Raw genomic sequence first — 13,550 nt, 5'->3', positions numbered from 1 at the left:
AGATTGTGCACACCTGAGAGGTGGCCATGGAACAGCTGTTTTGAGGGACAGTAGATAGACCTTGGACATGGAAGCTGGAGTATACACATGCTGGTGCACAAGTCTCTCTGCGATGTGGGATGGAGCTGCGGGTGGGTAGAGAAAAGAAACAGGGAAAGACCTTTAGATATCCCACTACCACCGTTCTGGCCCCAAAATCTGAGATGTCCAAGAGTTCCAAATTTGAACTGGACCTTCCAGGCCCTTCCAGGCCCTTATGAAGTATTTGTTAAGGCATTCAGGTAGAGGATATTTAAAGACAGTTTGATAGTTTAATTTCTAATTTTAAAGACAATATTTAGCCTCCAATTTTACTATCATCTTGGGCCCTTCTAGAGGCCTGAGGACTGTATAGACCAAACGAAGGAGTTTGTATTATGTCCTGAGAGCAGAATGGAACAGTGCAGAAAGGACTTTTGTCACACAAATGACATTTGTTTATGGATATTTCACAAGTACTTAATAGGGAACCTGATACATTGTAGACACATAGTAAATTTATTTTTCATAGTAAATATTTTTGAACGAATTAATTCATATTTTAATTTTAGGAAGGTCACTCTGGTGCAGTATGGTGAAGGCTTTGGAGAAGAGCAGAACTACAAGCAGGAGGACTAGTTAGAAAGCTCTAGAAGTAATTCCCGTTAAGAGGTACTGGTGTCCCTAACTCAGTTGCAAATTTTAGGATGGAGGGAATAAGAAAGAAAAGGAAGAAGTATACACATCTACTGTTGCATTTGTCATACTATGTTATAATTTTTTTCTGAGGGGTCCATCTTTCATACCAGCTGTAATGTCCTTAAGAACAACTCTGCTTTCCTCACCTCTTTATTCTCACGGCCTGGCCTAGGCATATGGTAGGCACTTAAACTAAGGTTCATTGCATTGAGTAGTGCAGGAAAGGATTATAACATGTCAATTTCTTACAACAACCTTATAAGATTTCTTTATATAGCTGAGGAAACTACGTTTCAGACAGATTAATCAACTCAGAATAAAATGTAAGTGTCTTTGCATGACCTACAGAACCCACACATAATTTGGCCCCTATCTACCTCTACAATATCTGTGTAACTATCTCTGCTTTTCAATCTACTCCAGCCATCCTGGTTTCCTTCTTTTTACTCAATGCCCATGTGTTTTCTCATTTCACTTTTTTTGCACTTATAGTTCTCTCTTCTCTTTCTTCTAGTTCTTTGCTTTCACTGGCCACTTCTAGCTCAAATGCCATTTTTCCAGAAAGGTCTTCCCTGACCACTTAATCTAAAGTAGATTCATCTTAACAAGAGTCAGAGTAGATCATAATTGTATCACCTTATTTTACTTTGTTCATAGTTATTACATTATCTGAAATTATCTTGCTTATGATGAATGTATATATTTATTATTATACTTATTTCTTCCCCACAAGAACATAAGCTCCTAAAGGTCACGGCTTTGTCCGTATCCCCAGTAACTGAAATACCACCTGATATATTGTTGACATTCAGCAAGTATTTATTAAAAGGATGAATGGATGGATCAATGAATGAGTGAATGAATAAATGAATGGACTGCACAAACTTATAAGATATGGAGGCAACACTTGAATATGGTACTGTCTGACCCCAGGGCCCTTGTACTTGTCCATGTCTCTCAGTGCTGCCTCATGAAATCCCATAACCATAGGAACATCTTTGTCCTCTTCACCACTGTATTCCCAGCTCTAGATCAGTCCTGGCACATAATAGATGCTTAATAAATATTTGTTAAATGAATTAAATTTGAGCTAACATGACTATATTAAAGAACCTCCCTTACTTTATAGTCACATGTTAAACAGGGCTGTTATTACCTTGGCCTGGACACTAGCAGTATAACAGGGTTTTATGACCGTTGAGAAAATACACAAGATCCAAATGATTCCAGCTGTCCAATGATTATCAAGCAGCATTATAAGGAGATGACTAGAAACTTTTCTAATTGTCCAGTTAAGAGATAATGAAAACCTGAATTAAGACAGTGGCAGAGGGGAAGGCAAGAAAGAACAATGAATTCAAGAAAGCATTAGTAGTAAAATGGGCTGGCTAGAAGTTTTACTGAGTAAGTAGGTGAGGAAATGGAGTAGTTGTCTAGTATTGAACTGGGTGTACAAGCTGGATTCCAGTAAGCTGAGGAGTGGCTCCATTCTGGAACTCTGGACGAGAAAGTAGAGTAGCAATTAGAAAGTAGCTAGAGGATTCAAGGGAACACTGACTCAGGATGGTGATACTAGAGCATATTTGTAAGTTTTATATAGTCAGATGACACTGAAAGAAGGAAGAAAAGAAAGAGGGACTGAATGATGGAGCAAAGGGCACAAATGGTTTGAAGCTGTTTAACAGTCCCTGTGTGTGTGCCGTTGGGTGCATGTGTGGATTTAGTTCTATCCAGGAGAATTTTTTTTTAAATAAAGTCATTTCTTGCTCTTCCTACTCTGCAAAGAGCACACAAGCTGACAGGTGACACAGAATCTGAAGCTCAGCAGCCAAATCTACTGTAGCAGTCACCGTTCCCAAATACTTTCTTCAAGGAGAGAAATTACTTGATTAGAAAGAATGTAATGTTCAAGAGAAAGTATTGTGTGGTTCTTTAAAATGAAGTCATTCTTTAATTTTAATAACCTCTTGGCAATATTAAAATTTCTGATCTTACTTAATCAAACTAAAAACATTAATAACCATATACCTTCATCTCTCCTGAGCTCTCTCTTTGCCTTTCAACAGACCTACTCTGAATAGATCATGTCTGAATGGATATGTCTGGATTGTCAACCTGACTTATCTCAAGTATACCAACATATTATTCAATTAAGAAACCAGTATGTGTTTTCTACACAATTACTACATGCCCTGTTATCAGGTATTGTGTCTGTGCTTGGGTGTGGAGTGGGTGCTGGAGAAAAAGCCCAAAGCCAGCATTGCTCAGGAACCATGTGACCTTGGGCAAGTCTCTTTATCTCTGCACTAGAATGTCCTCTTCCTAACATCTGCTCTTTGGTATGCTATGATTTGTAAATTGCCCCCAAATTGTAGGGGTGGCACATAAAGGCATACAAACACATTCCTCTCTATAACATTTTTTCAATGTCATTGGTGTATAGCGATAATAGTGAAAAGGTTCAGACATACAATTAAGGACAGAAAGAAGTAAGGTATGTCTGATGAGAATCATAAAATGGTAAAGGTTGGAGTTCAAAGAAAAGAAACATATAAGAAAAGTTGAGCATATGGATTTTGCCCTAATATCTTTATTGTAACCTCTGAAATTGTGTTATAACACAGATTTTCCTGGTAAATAAAACTATACAAGAAAGTTATGCATAAATTAAAATCAGCCCAGTCCAGTTAGCCCTGCCTCCTCTGGCTCCAGCCCTGTTAATCATTACGTTACTGGTTCCCAGGGTGCTTCATTTGTACATGTCTACCTCGTTTTCCAAAGGAACCAGGCTTTCTCTACATTGTAAGTTCTTTGTAACTCTTTGTCCCTGACTCTTGACTTAGCTAACTCACTCATCCATGAGGATTCAGTGTCAATACCAACTTCATAAGGATGACTTTCCTGAATGGCTTCCTACCCAAGTCTGCAGTTACTGGCCATGCTAAGCGCTATTGTCACTTGTACGTCTCCTGTCATAGTCCCTTTAACATTGCATTTATTATCTGGGAGTCCCACTAACTTTCAAAGGCAGAAATATGTCATTGTGTCCTCAGTATTCAGCTTGGTGCATGGCATAAACCACTGTTATATATATGAATGAATCCACCCAAAATAAAAGAACTCTAAGCTTAGTGTAGTTAATTGGATGGACTGCTCTATTTCCATTCTGCAGATGAGAAAACTAAGACTCTGAACAGTAACTTCTCCCTGACACAGGGCAAGGTGGGCTAGGAAGGAGTCAGAGCCCCTACAAGGCTAATAGCTGCCTTCCCTAGGCATGTGGCTAAGGCAGCTTGGAGCTGCTTCATGCCTTTCCCCTGAACTTTCATAGGAGATTAGCCCTTGCTTTTTGGAGAACTGAACTGAAATATATGGAAAGAAAAGATGTTTGTAACTAACACCAAAGAAAAGTCTGTTTGTTCTCAAGACACTGAGCATGTTGCTCAACCCAGTGAGTTCAGCCATGCATTTTCTTGGACCCTGCAAGGGTCAGAATGGCAGCAGAGTGACAAGTTACTGGTTCAGATCAGGCTCATTCAGCCTGCCCCCAGGGCCGTATTAATTGAGGCAGTTGCTTTTCTTTCTTTAAAAAAGAAAAGAAAAGAAGAAAAGAAAAGAAAAGAAAAAAAAGAAAAGAAAAGAAAAGAAAGAGAAAGAAAAAAGAAAGAAAGAAAGAAAGAGAAAGAAAGAAAGAAAGAAAGAAAGAAAGAAAGAAAGAAAGAAAGAAAGAAAAAAATGGGAAAAAGACTCAAAAGAGGGTATATGTGTGTATTGCTTATTTGCTCACTTGGGCTTCCTCTCTCTCTCACTACTGCCTCTGGGGTAGAGATGACCTCTGCTTGTCCTCATTCTCAATACTAATTCTTCCTTAGTTTGGCAATGTGGCACAGGGGTGGTGCTTCTGGCAGAGATAAGGGGTCCAACTCGAAAACAGGGAGCTCTTAGACCCACCCTGGAGCTCAGCTCCCAGGATGTTACAGGAAAATGGGGAGAGCAATGAAGGAGCCCCAACCAGCCAAATCTAATCTAGATATTCAAGAGTCAGGAATTCTAATCCTTGTTTCAATCTAATTACTGCTGAGGGTCAAAATCCTATAAGCACTTTAAAGTGAGGGCCCAGTTCTGGGGAGTTCTTATCCTAATAAGGCCGGCACAGCATATGACCAATTAGATAAGGAAAAAAAAATCTATCCCTAATCAGTCATGTGTGCAAAGATTAATGTCCAAGGATAAGTACTGCCGTATTATTTATAGAAGCTAAAACTGGAAATAACCCTACATACCTACAAAAAGAAATTGACTAGATGTATTTATGGAACATATATAGAGTAAACCACATAGCAGAGAATATTTAATGACATAGGAAAATTCTCAATTTATTAAATAAAAAAAGAACATGTCATGATTGATCCTAAATTAGAGAAAATGTACAACTATTTGTAAAAGAAAAAAAGCATATGTGGTTAGGTATAAATTTTTTTTCTGCATGATTTAAAAAATATTTTTTTCAGAATTTCTCGATAAACATGTCTAATTTTTATGAACAGAAAAACAATACTATTTAAAATAAAAAAAATAATTTATGAATACGGTGGTTCACAGGAAAAAAAGAACAAAGTATGGACACCTTGGTCATCTAACTACTTGGGAGTGAAATAATCAGCAAGCATTTACTGGGGAAAACTGAGGGACTGACAAAAAGTGATTTATAAACCTGCATGACAAGAAAAGTTGGTTCACTCTCTCTTCAAGTCAGAATCTATTGCTAGGAGATCATCTGGCATCAGTATTTAATACTTTAGTGTTACCAGAGGTCAGTCTAGTGTGTCTTCTCTTTTTCTCTTACTTATATTTTAAGTCTTATCTCCAGGAAAACCAAAAGCAGTATCATTTGTTAAGGAATTTAAGACATCCAGGAGTATATAGAAAGCATGTGTAATTGGTTTTATAATGAGAGCATTAGATCCAGATCAGAATTGTGGGCCTTGTACCACACTTCACCCGCCACTCTGTGCCTTAATAAGTTTACTAAACCCCCTGAGTTTCAGTGGCCTCATTTGTAAAATGAGGTTGATAATAATTACTTTCACACGTGGTCATGAGCATTTATTCATTTAATCAAAGTGTATTTACTGAACATGTACTTTATGCTGTGCTAGACACTTAGGATAGAACACTGTCAATCCCTTTCCCAACACAGTTTCCAATCTAGCAGGGGATATAGACAGATAACAAAGAAAAATCACGAAAGAGTGTGGTCATTGCTATGAGGAGAGCAGTATACAGCACTGTAGGAGCCCATAGGAATGGTATGTAACCTGAAACAAGTGGTGGTAATTAAAATAAAACACAAAGGATGAGCAGAAATTTTGCAGGCAAAGCTAAGGAGAAGACCGTCCCAGGAGAGCAACAAAATATGTTTTAAGGCCTGGACATAACAATGGAGAAATATAGAGCAGTTAAATGGAAATTAGGTAGTTTTAAAATGGTCAAACACACGTGCCCAAAAGGTACCAATTAGTGAAGCCCTAATGTTGTAAGACTTTGTGTTGGGATATAACAGGCTCAATATTTCTATTGCTGACTTGTATGAAGTGATAAAAACTTACTCATCAACATGTACTAATGATGAGTAGTTAATTGAAAGAGTCCATTAATACACTGGATGACATAGTCAAAAATATCTTGGTATTTCAGATTATAAAGCAAAAAGAAAGAACAATAATTTTAAAATTTTTCTCATGTCATCCCTTGGGTCACTCTCCTCACTTTTATTCTCCCCAGCTCTCCGAAGTTGGTGATACATGGGCCATGCCCATTTTACGGCATCCCCCTGGGTCTAGGTATAACTGTACACATAAAAACATAAGGAGGCTGTGCACAGGAACCACATTTGGGTGTTTTGTGGCCAAGGCACTCAGTAGAGTCGGCAGTGAGTTGTGATCGTGGTGCAGTAGGAGTATAATATGAAGGACTGAGAGTTCAGAGTCTCGCTCTATTGGGGGTGGGCCCACAGGCAGACATTATGTTCAAGTCTGGGTATCACACTCTAAGAGAGACATTGATAATCTGGAATCTTTTCATGAGACAGGATGTTGAGAAGTTTTGAAACTATCAGGAGTAATGATGGAAGCAATAAGGCAATTTATTTGGAGAAGATTGACTTAACAAGACAAGCCAGCCATCTTCAAATATAAAAACAGTCACATGAATGTAATCAGATTCACTCTCTGGCTCAAAAGTGTAGAACCACAAGAGAAATACTAACGGGACAATTTCCAGCTCAATAAAAAGGATAATTTTACAGTAATAAAAGATGGCTAGAGATGGAATAAGTTACTTCAGAGGGGATGAGTTCCCTATTACTGTGTAAGGAGATATTGAATGACTTCTTATAGGGGATACTTTTGAAAAGATTCAAGTATCGAATGGATAACAAAATTATGCAGATTTTACTTCCCTTCACAAGAAAAGATGCCAAATGTGTGGCATATTCAGAGTTAATAATAATTACATCTTTATCAACAAAAAAATAAAAATGTATTCTTACTCTCTGGAGATACACTGTCCAATACTGTAGTCACTAGCCACATGTGGCTACTTAAAATGTAGCTGGTCTAATTTGAGATGTGCTATAAGTGTAAAATACAGACCAGATTGAATAATTCTTTATATAGATTCCATGTTTATATAATAATATTTTGGGCATACTGCATTAAATAAAATCTATTATTAAAATGAATGTCACCAGTCTCTTTTTATTTTTTTTAATGTGGTTGCTAGAAATGTTAAAATTACTTATGTGGCTGGTCAAGAAGAAGGCTATCATTCTTGGCTTGACCCAAGTTAAGATCACATCCACACACACAGTCTTGGGCAGAGCTTTCTGGGGGTTTCTCCATATTCACTAGGACAGGTTATACAGGAAACCAGACCATGGAACCCAAGAGCCAGGGCCTTGCACCAAACCTGACTCTAAACCATGATAGGGAACAAACTGTGCTGAATTCAGAAACAGGCCCAAATGGATCCAAAGGTTTTAATTTCCTTAGACACTCAGCTGAAACATGACCAAAGAATGTCTTCACATTGGAAATGAACCTACCTACATATTTCCTAAAACTAGTGAACAACCATATCACACTGAGCCAACATTAATTGGATTTGGTCCTTGCTTGTAACCAAGTACAAAATATTTACCAACCCTGTGTATTTTGGCTTGTGGCACAGAGACTGCTTTTATAGCAAAATGAGTAAAGTCAGCATTCTTTTCAACTAAGCAAGCATAAACGGGTGTTCACTGTTCACAAGTAGGCGGAACTGCCACATCCACATTAAGGCAACCTGAACAGATGGGGTGACTTTTTCACATGCTGTCAGACTGCAAAGTCAAAGAGCTCAAAGACGAAGAGAGTGGCTCTGGACTCAGATGTACTTGAGTTGCAGCTCTTCATGCTGACCATCTGTATAATCCTCTGTAGGTTATGGAATACTTCTAAAGCTTCTGTCTCCTTATCTATAAAGCAGACATGGATACCACCTACTTCCGAACTTCATATAGTTATTGGGAAGATTAAAAGACTATACATCTCTCTCTATATATACTTACTAGTATGTACTATCATCATCATCACTATCCCCAATTAGACCATGATCTCCTTAGGGGCAGTGTTGTACCATTATTCATTCATCATTCAACAACTATTCATTGAAGGCTGACTGTGTTCTGGGTGCTGGGGATATGGAAGGGACAAGACCGACAAAGTCCCTAAGCTCTTGGAGTCTACTAGAAATCATACATAAACTAGTTTGCAAATAAATACAGAATTTCAGAAGTGATGGTTGAAGATGACACAGGGGATGGTGATGGATATTATTTTCCACTAGGATATCAGGGTGGCTTCTCTGAGCACAGATTCGATTGAAGTGAGAGAGAGAGCCTGGTGAAGGTCTGAAGGAAGCAGGTTTCAGGAAAGAAAGTAGCAAGTGGGCAGGGGGAAAAAGCTTTGAAGAACAGCAAAAATGAACAGAATGGTTTAAAAATTGGGCAAGGCATGATATGATCAGATTGTTGGCTTTGGCAAGATGGAAATCATTGGTGACCTTAACCACAGCATTTTCAATAGAGTTTGGAGAACAAATGTTAAAAAGAATATAGGAGTTTAGGGGATAGATACAGATATATCATATCATATTATATCATATCATATCACATATCATATCATATCTCTTTTGAAGAGCTTTGCTATAAACAAAGACAAAGAAATGGGTCAACAGCTAAGATGGGAGATAATAAAGCAATTTCTATGTGGATGAGAATGATTCTTTAGAGAGGGAGAAACTGTCAATATGGGAGAAAGGAGGGATAAATTCAGGATCTTTGCAGGAGCAAAGTCCTTAAGTAAATGAAAAAAGATAGGAACTCGTGCCAAGAGGAGAGCCTGGCCCTGTAGCAGCAGAAATCATTTCTGCATGTAACAGGAAAGTGGACAGAATAAGTGGGAGTGAATGCAGGGAGCGTGGTCAGTTTGGTGGTGGATAGATGGGAGAGGTCTCCTGGCTTCCATTTGCTCAGGAAATAAGTGTGGAGAAGAGGAGGAGGAAGTTAGTAGGGTCACATTTGCCGTCTTACCTCCTGCATCTAAAGCAGAGCCTACGCAAAGGTTCTCAGAAGTCTTTGTTGACTACCCAAAGTGTTCAGCTACAAGACCTGCAGGAAGACAAAGTACCCACTTCCCCTCCAGCCTCATCCCCATCTCTCCCCTGTCTTATTCTCTCTTGTCCCTGATGAGCTTTGCTCATGCTGACATTTCAGTTCATGTCAACTGCTTGTTGTACTTAATGCTTTTAAGTACTTTGGTGATATACTTGTGCTGGGTAAGGCTGTATGAAGTTGAATCGGTAAGGCCGAAGAGTTCACCTTTCTGTCTAGATGTAGATTACAGTCCTGAGGACAAGTGCTTTGGGAGGAGTCCCCATGTGGGGTGCCTTAGCCACATGGAGTATCAAGGGAGATTACTCCGGACCTGAGTCTCTCCATCCCTATCCAAGTTTTTCTTCTCCTCTCCAGCCATTTTAATCGTCCCTCACTTTTAATGCCCTTCAGGAGTCCCACCTCCCCAATCAGACATGATCTTTTACTATCTTGACTTTTTAAAGGACGTGTAATGGTGTCTCCTCTGGCAGCCCAATGTCAACTGCTTCCAAGTGTTTCCCTCAGGAGAGGTGTCACTGGTGTCAGTAACTTGACTCCAAGCCAGAACTGTGAATAAAGGAGAGTTCATAGCTCCCATTGGGCATTTCCATTGCAGCTGCCAGTGGGGAGGGGTGAGTGTGGGGAGCTGAGGGAGGGGCCAGGCTAAGACCCCACCCAGAATGCTCTTGTGCTGCTCTGTGGGGCTCTGCTGAGTGCTCGAGTTTCATTTAAGTTGCTTGAATTGAGCAAAGAACCAGAGCTGCTGTCCTGTGGGGAGGCCGTGGGCAAAGCAAACATGCTGTCTGGCACATTTGCTTGAGGGAGAACAAGGGCGAGGGTTGTAGGGCTGTTATGCAGGACAAACCACCAAATCCAGCAAGTGAAACAGCAGCCCAGAGATACTGCAGAGGGTCCTGAAGCACAGGGAACGTCATTAAAAGGTCTCTGGCTTGTATTTTGCTCAAGGCCATAGCAAATATTTTCTGTGCTTCCTTATGGGTATAATACAAAAAAAAACATGCTTGGAAAGATCCACACATGCCCAAACAATATTGTCCAGTGGGTCTTGTCTCCCCTGACCCCACAGGAAAAAGGCAGTCCCATCTGAAGATGTTAGGGCAGATTTTCATTTCTTCTCCTTCTTCCTCCTTTCCTCTCCTCTCTTGCCTTCCCCAACCTGACGAAAGAAGTGCCTCAGAGGAAGGTCCATTAACTTGAAAGGTTAAGAATAAAAATATGGAAAGGCTATAATATGGAAAAAGAAGTTTTTCTGAGTCCAGTTCATTTTGAGATTAGAACAAAGATAAAGATATTTGGTGTGCTGACTCTACTATCATAGATTTACTGGCATGATAGCCCAGGGCTAGGGGCCAAGGGTGAGCTCATGCAGTAATTTCTTTACCTACACAAGAGTGAAGCTAAAAGCAAAATGCAGTCCAAATCACTTCACTAAATAGGCTGAGAGAGCATGAAGGGGAGAAATTTCTCCTTTAAAGCTATTACTGCTTCTCAAATTCCAACTTCTCTCCCCAACCCCCAACACATTTCAGACCAAAAGGTATTTCAAATGTTGGAAATGTGCTGGAACCATCCAAGAGACATCACGATACGTATATAAATAATAAAATTTCACTTCTATCTTGTTCTGAAACAACATAAAAATCAAATTTTTCATCTAGATAGATAATAAAAATTACTGTTTCTATAAAATGAAAATAGTCTGTGGTCCTCCAACATTTCAGTCCCATTAAACATGTGAAAAACCCCATTCAGATGTACTAATTCCCAGCAAGTATTGAAAGGAGTATATGGTACTATCTGCTTCACGCAATGGTCTTCACACCAAAACTTGACATGCTTAGTTGATCTGAGTATCCAGAAAAATGAGAACACAAAATGAAAGTCACATTTTTTTTCATATTCTTTTCTCCAGGAAGTTTTTGGTTCTTCTAAAATTTGTGACTTTGCTTGTCACACTTTCCATGCCCACCTTTCTGCAACTTGTGTAAAAGCTTTTGTTTTTCTGAGACATCTCCCTCCTGCCATTTCCCAAGGGGACTAGAAATGTTGAGAACTTGGGGATTTAAGCTCAGGTACATAGCATGCAAGAAGTACTGCATAAATATTTGTTGAGGAAATGAATGTATGAATACATGAATTGACCATCTTGGATATTTTAAGATAATGATTTCCTATAATTATATGAAGTTTGTACTCATTCTTAGATGATAGATCAATTCTAGGCCATGAGGAGCAACCCATAAGGGTGTCCATGGTATGGGAAGAAGTGTAGAGGAGGCACTGGCCATCCCCACACTCTCCTTTGGTCTTCTTTTAGAGGTCCCAACATGGCTCTGAGAATTAGCCTGTCTTAGTATGCTCAGTTTTCCATTATCAGGAAAGACATCTGAGGTCTAGTGGGTATCGAACTTTTTCACGTGAATTAAACTTTCAAAAATAGTTCAGTAAAAAAGCTTGGAGCTACTTGCTTCCCTTTTCATAGTCCCATGGTTTTCCTGAGCATCTACCATAGTTTCTGCTCCATCCACCATGGCAGAGCAATCTCAGACAGGCTGACTCAGGGTTGTGCCTTTCAGGAAGAGGCACATGCCTCAGCTACCCACCTCAGTCCCCAGCCCTATAAGATGCTGATTCCCAACCCTGGGACATCCAGTCTCTCTGTAGAAGGACATGCAGCCTGTTTTCCCCAATTGTTTAACGGACACAGGGCTCACACTCAGTTTCAGCACTGTCCATGATGAATGAGAAAGATCTTAGGAAGCCAGTTCAACAAGGTTATGGAATCCATCTACTGGAGGTGTTGAGAGCGATTCATGATGCTATTGATGCTTTACTAAAACCTGGTCTATGCTTTACTCAGCCACCGTGCCTTGACCTTGGATTGCTTCAATATCTGTATCGGGAGAGGAACATAGTTTGAATCCTAGAGAAATAACAACTGTCAGCTTTCAACCATGAGTTGAAAAAGCACTGCTATAGTAGCAGACATTGGGATTGGAATTATCAGTATTCTTCGAAGGACAAAAGAGTTAAATTGAGAGTACCTGATGATGGGAAGGTCAGGCCATGGTGAAATATCTGAGTTGGTAGATGATGGATATATCTAGTCTACTGAACCATCTCATAAAACAGTTTTTGTATCTTTCCATTACTGAGCTCTCAGGATTCACCCTTTCTCTTTCCTTGATGCCTTAAGCAGATTCCAAAATTGTCCAGTTCCAAAATTGTCTTTTTGTCCTTTAATAGAAAGTCTATGTAGTCCAGTTTAAAATTCCCAACTCAAACTAATTTACTCACTATCTTTTCCCCACATCTCCTACATGCTTGAGGGATTAGAGAGGGAGGGAACTGTTCTTCCATGTTTTTTCCTACTCCCACTCCCTGAGGGATGGGGGAGAGTGCAATCCATGCCTGTGTCTGAAATAATTTTTCTCCTTCTCCTTTCAAGGCCTAACTTGTTTTCTGTTTGAGGCTAGTTGTGAGAATGGGGTAGTTGGGGCCCAAAGTGGTAGCCTTCTGCCTGGTGGATGTTGCTGATTCTTGGGCTAGCACTAATTGTACAGCTAGCACTCTCTGTTCTCTGGGGGGGACACATATATGATCTACTCAGAGGATCTGTTTAGCCCTCCCTAAAGCCCAGTATCATGATGCAGTTTAGGTCTAGACACTACACCAACCAAGAAAGAGTCCCATGGTCTCCATGGAAACTAGCTCTAGACATGTTGTGGAGTGTACTGTCTAAGGCAACCAGTATTGGAGTCAGAGGCTGAGGTCAATCTCAGCTGCACTACTCACTTAACTATCTTGAGCCTCAGTTGTCCTATCTACACATCAGGGATAAAGATGCTTTTCTCATAGAGTAATAATAGAAATCCGGGTTCAAATCCCAGATCCACTAGTTAGTTCTTACATGCGTGATATTAGGCAAACTTATTTCTGAAACTCAGTTTCCTTATCTGTAACTTGAAAATATTATTTTTAACTCACTCATAAGGTAGAATTAAATGAGTAACGATATAGAATGTATCTAGAACAGTATAAGAGACAAAGCAAGCACTCAAAATGTGTCAGTTATGTTATTTTTCTGCAAGGAACTTGCTCAGTTCGAAGCCTGGCA

This window comes from Ailuropoda melanoleuca, chromosome 8 (assembly GCF_002007445.2).
Source record: "Ailuropoda melanoleuca isolate Jingjing chromosome 8, ASM200744v2, whole genome shotgun sequence".
Taxonomy (NCBI): Eukaryota; Metazoa; Chordata; class Mammalia; order Carnivora; family Ursidae; genus Ailuropoda; species Ailuropoda melanoleuca.
Note: the sequence above shows the minus strand (reverse complement) of the source record.